The sequence below is a fragment of the Apodemus sylvaticus genome, chromosome 8 (genome assembly GCF_947179515.1).
Source record: "Apodemus sylvaticus chromosome 8, mApoSyl1.1, whole genome shotgun sequence".
In the NCBI taxonomy this organism is placed as follows: domain Eukaryota; kingdom Metazoa; phylum Chordata; class Mammalia; order Rodentia; family Muridae; genus Apodemus; species Apodemus sylvaticus.
The window spans coordinates 12,569,188-12,577,414 of record NC_067479.1 but is presented as its reverse complement, the minus strand read 5'-3'; the positions used below and the strand labels follow the sequence as shown (position 1 = coordinate 12,577,414).

The window sequence follows — 8,227 nt, the reverse complement described above, 5'->3', positions numbered from 1 at the left end:
GGAATTCAAGCAGGTCAGGAAGCAGGAGCTGATGCAGAGGCCATGGAGGGATGTTTCTTACTGACTTGCTTCCCCTGGCTTGCTCAGCTTGCTCTCTTATAGAACCCAAAAATACCAGCCCAGGGATGGTACCACCCACAATGGGCTCTCCCCCTTGATCACTAATTGAGAAAATGCCCCACAGATGGATCACATGGGGGCACTTCCCCAACTGAAGCTCCTTTCTCTGTGATAACTCCAGCCTGTGTCAAGTTGACACGCGAAACTAGCCAGTAGAGTTAATACATATAGTTAATAAACAAAGTTAAACTTCCACACACTTCATGCATAAATATTACCAAGAAGGTATTATGAATGTAATGACAATCAGATATCAACTCATTAATTTCATCTCTGTCCTAATAACTGTAAGCTGTCAAAAACTGAAATTTATGCTTAGAATATGGCCATGCATTTATTTAGTAAGTATAAATATAATATATATTTTATATATATATTATATATATCCTTAGAAATGTGCCAATAATTTTAAAACATTCTCATATTTTAAGTTTTCTGAATTTATTGTTTTTATAAATATGGTTTTAGATTAATTTTGTTATTAATTTTCATTTTTTATTGAAAATAGCTTCTGCTCTCTTTCAGTACATTGAAACCACATGTTCCCTTCCCTCCACTTCTTTAAGTTCCTCCTCATCTCTCCCTCATGCAGATTCAATCCCTCTCTATTTCCTCCTTAGAAAGATGTATGCCTCTAAGAGAAGACGGGCAGCCGGACAAAACAAGATTCTATAAAATAAGACAAAAGCCTTCATATAAAATGGGGTAAAGCAATCCATTAAAAGAAAAGTGTTTCAAGAGTAGGCAAAAGAGTCAAAGATACAACCACACCCATTGTTAGGAGTCTGCACCCCACCCAAAGTGGTAAGCTAACAATCATAACATGTACACAGCTGACCTGGTCAAACCTATGCAGGTCCTTAGTTTGCTACTTCGTTCTCTATACTCCAATATGATCCCTTCTTAATTGATTTGGTTGGCTGTATTCTGATTTCCTCCATCCTCCATGACACCTAAAGTTCTTCCTCCCCCCTCTTCTGCAGATTTCCTATTGCTCCAAGAGGAGGGATTCAATGAAGCCCTGAAATGTAGGTTCTCTCCACATGGCTGACCCCGTGATGCTCTCCCCAGTCCCTTCTGCCACCTGTGTCATGATGACCAGACAAAGCAGCAACCAGCGAGTATAGCTGAGTATCATTAGGAATCATCTCATTTACTTATTTACATACTTATTTATTTATTATTTAACTTAAGTCGGCTGTTTTATTTCTCCTATAGGTGTATGGGCTATCCCATATCTGGTTCCTGGCAACGCCTGCAATGTAGGACATTATACTAGCATTTACCTTATCTGTCTGTCCTACAAAATTTTACTCTTAATATTTTGTGTGTTTGATATCACTCACCCATGTCACCATAAATTTTGTCATAAATCCTCATCTGTACAAAAACGGCTTTCATCCTCCCCATTTATTCTTGAATTTAAATAATGTTTCAAAAAAAATCAACCACCATCCAACACGATGCTGAAGGCTGTACTTCTGCCAAACAGAAGAATGAACTAACCTTTCTTGGCCAAACCCTTAAAGCAAAAAATATGATTCCAAATTTTTTTGTTTTGTTTTGCATTTTTTTTATCAAAGAATCCCTGTCTTCTGTCATTTTTTATGCTCTGTTGTTTCTTCCAGAAGAAAGATTCCGTTTGTATTTGACAGCTTTCTCAAAGTCAGTGGAATATTTCTTTTCACATTAGAACTTTACATATTCTTTATTTCCATGACAGAAAAATAAAATAAGACTTCAAAACTTAGTATGAGTACCCACTGACCACTTGTCATAAATGACCTGCTCTCCTTCTCAGAGCTATCAGTGCTGGCTGTTTCAAACTTTATTGTGACAATGATACCAGTAAGAGGAATGTGCTACAGAGAATCAATTATGACTTTGAATCATGGAATGCTATAAGGACAGGAAACTACAGATAATTGATTTGGGCATCCAGACGGAGACAAAACTATCTTGTAAAACTACCACAAGACCTCTAGGAAGCACAGAGTGGCTGTGGAACAGTTTCTGGATGGTGCTATGAGGGGACAGTCTATTCTTATGACTGCAGAGGTTAGAAGGTAGGAAAATGTAACTAAATATGAGACTTATATTACACAAGTATGTGTATGCTATGAGTAGGAATTATTTTTAGTGCAAGCACTTTGGGTTTCTTTGTGATATAATTTCATTTTATATACATTATATTAGCTGTGTAGAAGTAAAATAAAAAAGAGACATGTCTATTTAATGCTAGGAACTTTAATAAAATGCAATTTTTTTACTTCTCAACTGACACAAATACAGTGTGATATTACTATTTGACCAAAAACTGTTATTATGTTAATTTTGAAGGGTATTTCATGATATTATAGTCACAGTTTTCCACAAAAATTAATAATCTGAGATTTATATCTTTAAATATTTCAGTACTGAAAATTTGACCTCTAGTGTTATTTTGACACATTCTATGATCTTCAGTAGCCTTAGGAAGTATTCCTAAATTATTTGGATAGGATACATTTTAATGTTATTTATTTGAAGTAGATACAAGGGAATTACTTTTGTTGGGGCAAATGTGGAGAATCAGGTAGATCACAAAAACTCTAATACATGATATAATTAACCAAGTGTTGAAACATCAAATTACCTTTATTAAATAGTAACATTAAAAACACATCCTGAAAAAATACACACATACACACACACACACATACACACACACATAATATGTATATATGTATATATGTATGTAATTAATTAATTAATTAATAAACAGTAGTAGACTCAGGCAGGGCAAATCTGGACAGCTTGGGGGCTTCAAAGGTCCATGATTAAGGACTTCATCAGTATCCAACATGTTTCTGTGTCTGAGAATACAACATTTGAAAGACGGCTAGATATCTAGCAAAAGTGAAGCTTCAAGATTTACTTTTAAAATATAAAATTGTTTATTGGGTTGTGTCTATTAAATATTTACGATCAGTACTTCACTCAGACATTGCTGTTTAAAGCAACAGATGTTTAGAACTTGTTACCCATTTTATGTGTTGGTAGCTATGAGATAAATATATAGAGTTGCTTCAATCTTTCAGGGCAAGCTGTCTATTAAGATGAGAAGCTTTGTTCTTACAATTTGTCTAGTGATAATAATGGGATGCTTTCAAAGTGCTACTTGAAATGTCGTCTTAGTATCCTTATGTATACTTTCAGAAAATGTGTGAAGTTATTTCTTCAAGAATGTCTCTGAGAAGAAAGAGTCACCAAAACACTTCTAATTAATTTCCTTAAATTAAGTCCTATTTACTGGTAATGCAGCCAGTGGAACCACTCATGTTATTATGAGATGTTCTATCTCACGCATGGGGAGAAATTCTCCAGGGGCTCAAACCTCAATGCTGGGAAAACAGAAACTAGATCAAAAAGTTGGAAACCACCCACTTAGATGATATCAATACTGTTAAGCTTTTCTATTTCAACTTTAAATATTTCATCCTCATAACCTTAATTATTGAGTGGTTACTCTAAGTTGTGCTTTCTTTACTTAACATTTTTATTATTATAGTGATCTCAACTTTTATAGAAATGATATAATTATATATAAATGATATAATTTAATTTCATCTTTCAAATAGAGCTGTCTTCTTGACTCCCCCTTCAAGCAGTGTCGCTAACTACCCAGTAGAGAAGCTGAGGTAAATATGTAACCTGAAATATTGAAAGTGGATACAAAACTGTTTCCACAATGCAGACAATTAAGCGTGTTGCCAGCAATGGTGGTATTGGTATATCACCATTGGTTGGTGTAGGATCTCCTGACATCCTACAACACCAACAAATTTTCTCAGAATATGTTTCATTTTTAACAACTACAGTGTCACTGTGATGACTGATGCAGAGCCATATACCCTTGTACTTTTTGATAATGTAGTGATAGACGATTATGACAAACAAAGACCTCTGAGTTACCCACAAAAAGGTTTTTCTAACATATTTTTCAGTGGTATCTCTATCATCATTTAAAACTTGTGAAAGATAAGAAGGTGCCTGACCTCTACTCTGTAATAAGGTTCCTTGGTTGCTTGTTGGGACCCAGATTGATCTCAGAGATGTTGCTGCTAGTACTACAAATGTTGCCAAACAAAGCTGAAGCGTATAACTCCAGAGACTACTGAAAGCTGTCCTGGAATCTGAAGGCTTTCATATGTGTGGAAGGTTCTCTCCTTACAGAGAAAGGCCTAAAGGATGTGGCTGATGAAGTACTATTGGCTGCCCTAGAACCTCCCAAACTGAAGAAGAAGTGCAGGTGTTTGCTGCTATAAACACCTCTCCACAGCCTTTTCTGCACAGCTGGTATTGTCATTGTACTAAAAGAAATGCATCAATCAAATTAAAAATTAAAATTGTTCTACAATGCTGATAAATATCCTGCACCTACCCATGTGTAACTGCCCTCAGTTACATTGAACGGGTTACCTGGAAGGGAAGCTGGGGATATATGGGAAGGTGGCAAAAAGAAATGGAGACCAAGACAATGCCTGCTATTCAAGGTCTCAAAGTTTAATGGAGGACTCCAAAAATATAGGTAGAGGAAAACCCTTCCCCCAAAGGCTGGAAGCTTCTCCCATGGAACCAGTTTGGTTGCTCTGCAGGTGGCTAGTGTTTCTCAGGAAACTGCAGCTCCTTGAAGAACAATGGGCTTCACCTTGGTCTGAGACCCCACACGGCACTACACAGTGGTCAAAATGTAGAATATGAAGCCAATATGGACTCATTAGATACTTGTAGAAAAGACTTCTGCCTGCTTCTGCTTCTGGACTCTTGAATCATAGTTGCTGACTAATCAATAAACAATGGTTTAAATCATATGAATTCAAAGACACATTTGAATGACTCTTGAGTAATCCACCTTATCCCACTGGATGGTACACAATGACTCTCCTGCTGTCATCCCTCAGGAAATCTCCTAAACAACCATCATTAAGTGAGTACTTCCCAGTTTTATTATCAAACTAATACAAGCTAAAGGGGTATTGGAAGAGGAAATATAAGTTAAGAAAATATCTTAATCAGATTTGTCTTTGTAGAAGTCCTTTGGGAGCATTTTCTTGACTAGTGTATGATTTGTAAAAGCCAAGCCCACTATTTGTAGTGGCAACGTTGGGCAGATGTTACTGAGCTATACAAGACAGTAGGCTGAGCAAGTCTTAGTTACCAAACCAAGAAGCATTCCTCCATGTTATATAGCTTAGTTCTTACCTCCAGGTTCCCACTTTGACTTAATGGACTGGATTTTCTCAATGACAGGTTGTGATATAGACATGTAAGCCAGATAATCTCTTTCTTTTGGGCTGTATTTAGTCTGTATTTTTATCAAAAATAAAGAAAACACACCAATTCAACATTGTCTTAGTACAAGGGTATACAAAGCATTCACATAGCAGCATCCTAGCATCTAACACTATAGGAGAAGACAGTAATTAAATCAATGAATTTATTGGTTGTTTCCTATATTTTCATAAAATTTGGGACTTAGAAATGTATTTTCATATATATTCATTATTGTTTTCAAAATCCTACAGTAATAATAGATATATTTTGTTATAAGGTGCATCCAGTGCTTAATCTGCCAGGTAGGAAAGACATCTTTCTGGGAAATCACTGGATCATTTCTCAAGTTTATTTTCTTTTTGTGTCCTCAAAGTTAGTTTATTACTGCTCAAGCATGCTTTACAAATTAGAAACATTTTTTTCTGAAGCCTTCGAACTCAGTCTTTCAAACATAATTGCAATCCTTGTCAACTTTATATGTAGGGAGGTGTACAGAGAAGCCTGAAGCATTATTAATGCTTTTCAAAGGCCACTCGAAAAAGGCATATTGAATTAGTCTATGAGAAGTTACAAGACTTGTCAAATATGCTCCAATTAAGTAGTGCCGACTTCCCCAAGGAACCCCTTCTTCCTGGTAGGAATTTAATGATGTTTGGTGACTTTACTCCTCAGGCTAATGGTGGACTTTTCAGACCTGCCAGCATAAAGCAGATTTAAAAGAAGATATGTCTCTTGAGTGTGGAGATTCAGAAATTTCTGGCTAACACAAGCCATCCTATTCTCAACCTGACATTCCTAGTAAAAGATCCTTAGCAAAGTCATCACACTGGTCATGTCAGCTGTGCCTCCAAACATCCAAACACTCTGTACTGGTCAGGGACTATTTTCAATTTTGTTGAAAATATATTCGGCTTAAACTAATGACTAAAACTTAACAATTTCTAGAATTCATCATTTAGAATAGTTGTCATTGAGAAAAAATATTAGAATTCCACAAGACTGTGTGACTTCTCCTGACACATGTGAAGGTGATTCTTAAATATATGTTAAACACAGGACTCTACTGTTTAAAAGCTGCCAACTATCAATGCTAACAGAGGAAGGGCGAATCGGTCTTCTCCAGCAACATGGCTTAGATCATCTTCTCACTGGCATATAAGGATCTGTTCCCAACCAGTGCTCCTAAAATCCCCATAGAATTACAACTTGCTTGTATAAATTGGCTCAGTCCTGAGGCTAGGCTTTACTCTGACCTGTCGCTATAGTTTCTCCCTCCTCAGGAATCCTCTTAAGCATCCTACCAAGCTCCTGCTTTGATCTCTCAGCTAGACGTCTTTGGAAATCTTCAAATACTTTCATGTGTTCCTAAATCTTTTATAGTCATTTTATAGCATTCTATGTGTCATTCTCTGTGTATGTATATAAATATATATGTATATGTATATAATATATATGTATCTGTGTATGCACATATGTGTATATATGCACATATAGGTGTCTGTGTTTGTGTATATATGTACATTCATGTATATATGCATATATACATGTATGCATACATACATACATACATACCTGTATAGATAAATACACACATATGTAGAAGTTAGATTGATAAAACAAAGTACTATATTTGATCTGCCCATCTCTTTTTGCCTAGCTGTGATGCCAAGAAAAATTATGACTACTTGATTTTTGATTTTTAGAAAACATACAAATATAAGAATATGCTTTTATTTTAATGCCGGGTTTGGGATTTGGGGCTGCCTCAGATTTTGCACATCAGCTGATTATGATTTGCCTCATGCTATAGCAGGGGTTGTGGATTTGCCAGCTGCAGATAGTTTTGGTCATTGTGTTATATTTGGAATACTGGGGATCTTTCAGAATGTATATAAATGCTAGGACTGTGAGAGGAAGAGTGGGCTGTTGTTTGTTTGTTGGTTGGTTATTGTTTACTGCTGATCATGGTTGGTTAAGTAGTCATACCCAATAAGAAGCAATAAGAAGAAGAAATCAGGTATCCTGATGGTGAAGATCAAACTTGTCCCCAGAAACTCAATGCCTCTAATCAGTAGCAAGTATTCTAAAGATAATGTCCTCACTTTAAACCCCTGGATTTACTCCAGGAGGTCTTTTTTCCCTCCTCCATTCTTTTTTCCCTCCTATTCAGTGTTAAGGGGTTGAAATGGTGGAAGAAAAGGGATGGAGAAGGATCAAAGAAAAAAGAACTCACAAAGTTCCAAATGATTGGCTACAGCACTCCATGGGGGAGACTATCAGGTCTTATATGCAAACCATATCCCTTGGGTCCATGTCTCTAGAGCATGATCTCTTTAGCAAGGTTTTATCAGCAACCTCTAGGATGGAAACTAAAGCAATAGCAATGAAATAATTGGGAAGTCTGGACAGTTAGGTATTCTGTTAAGTGTTACATAGATCTTGGGGAGCATTGTCAGGCCATGTAGGAAATTTTTACTTAAATAACATGTATCAATATACACATAGATGTATGTGCATTAATTAAAATTAAAGCAAGTATATAATATATGTTACAACTAGAATTATTTTTGTTTAGTTTTATTTTGTATCACTGTGTGTCTGAAATAGAAGTAACATTGCAAGTGTGAAACATACCTAGAATAAAAGGGAGGGTCAAAGCAGATGCCTCTTAAGGGAGCTACACCATAAACCGAGACTACAGTAAATTCTAACAGAAATAGCCCCATGCTTACAATACAAATTTCAATAAGCACTAGAAAATATTCCAGCAAATGTAAGCATCACTAACACA

The 8,227-nt window shown here is 36.0% G+C and overlaps 1 pseudogene; it reads left to right on the top strand.

Moving 5' to 3' along the window:
* The first annotated feature begins 820 nt into the window (after positions 1-820).
* Positions 821-4,427, top strand: LOC127691142 (cell division control protein 42 homolog; annotated as a pseudogene).
* Positions 4,428-8,227: the final 3,800 nt, after the last annotated feature.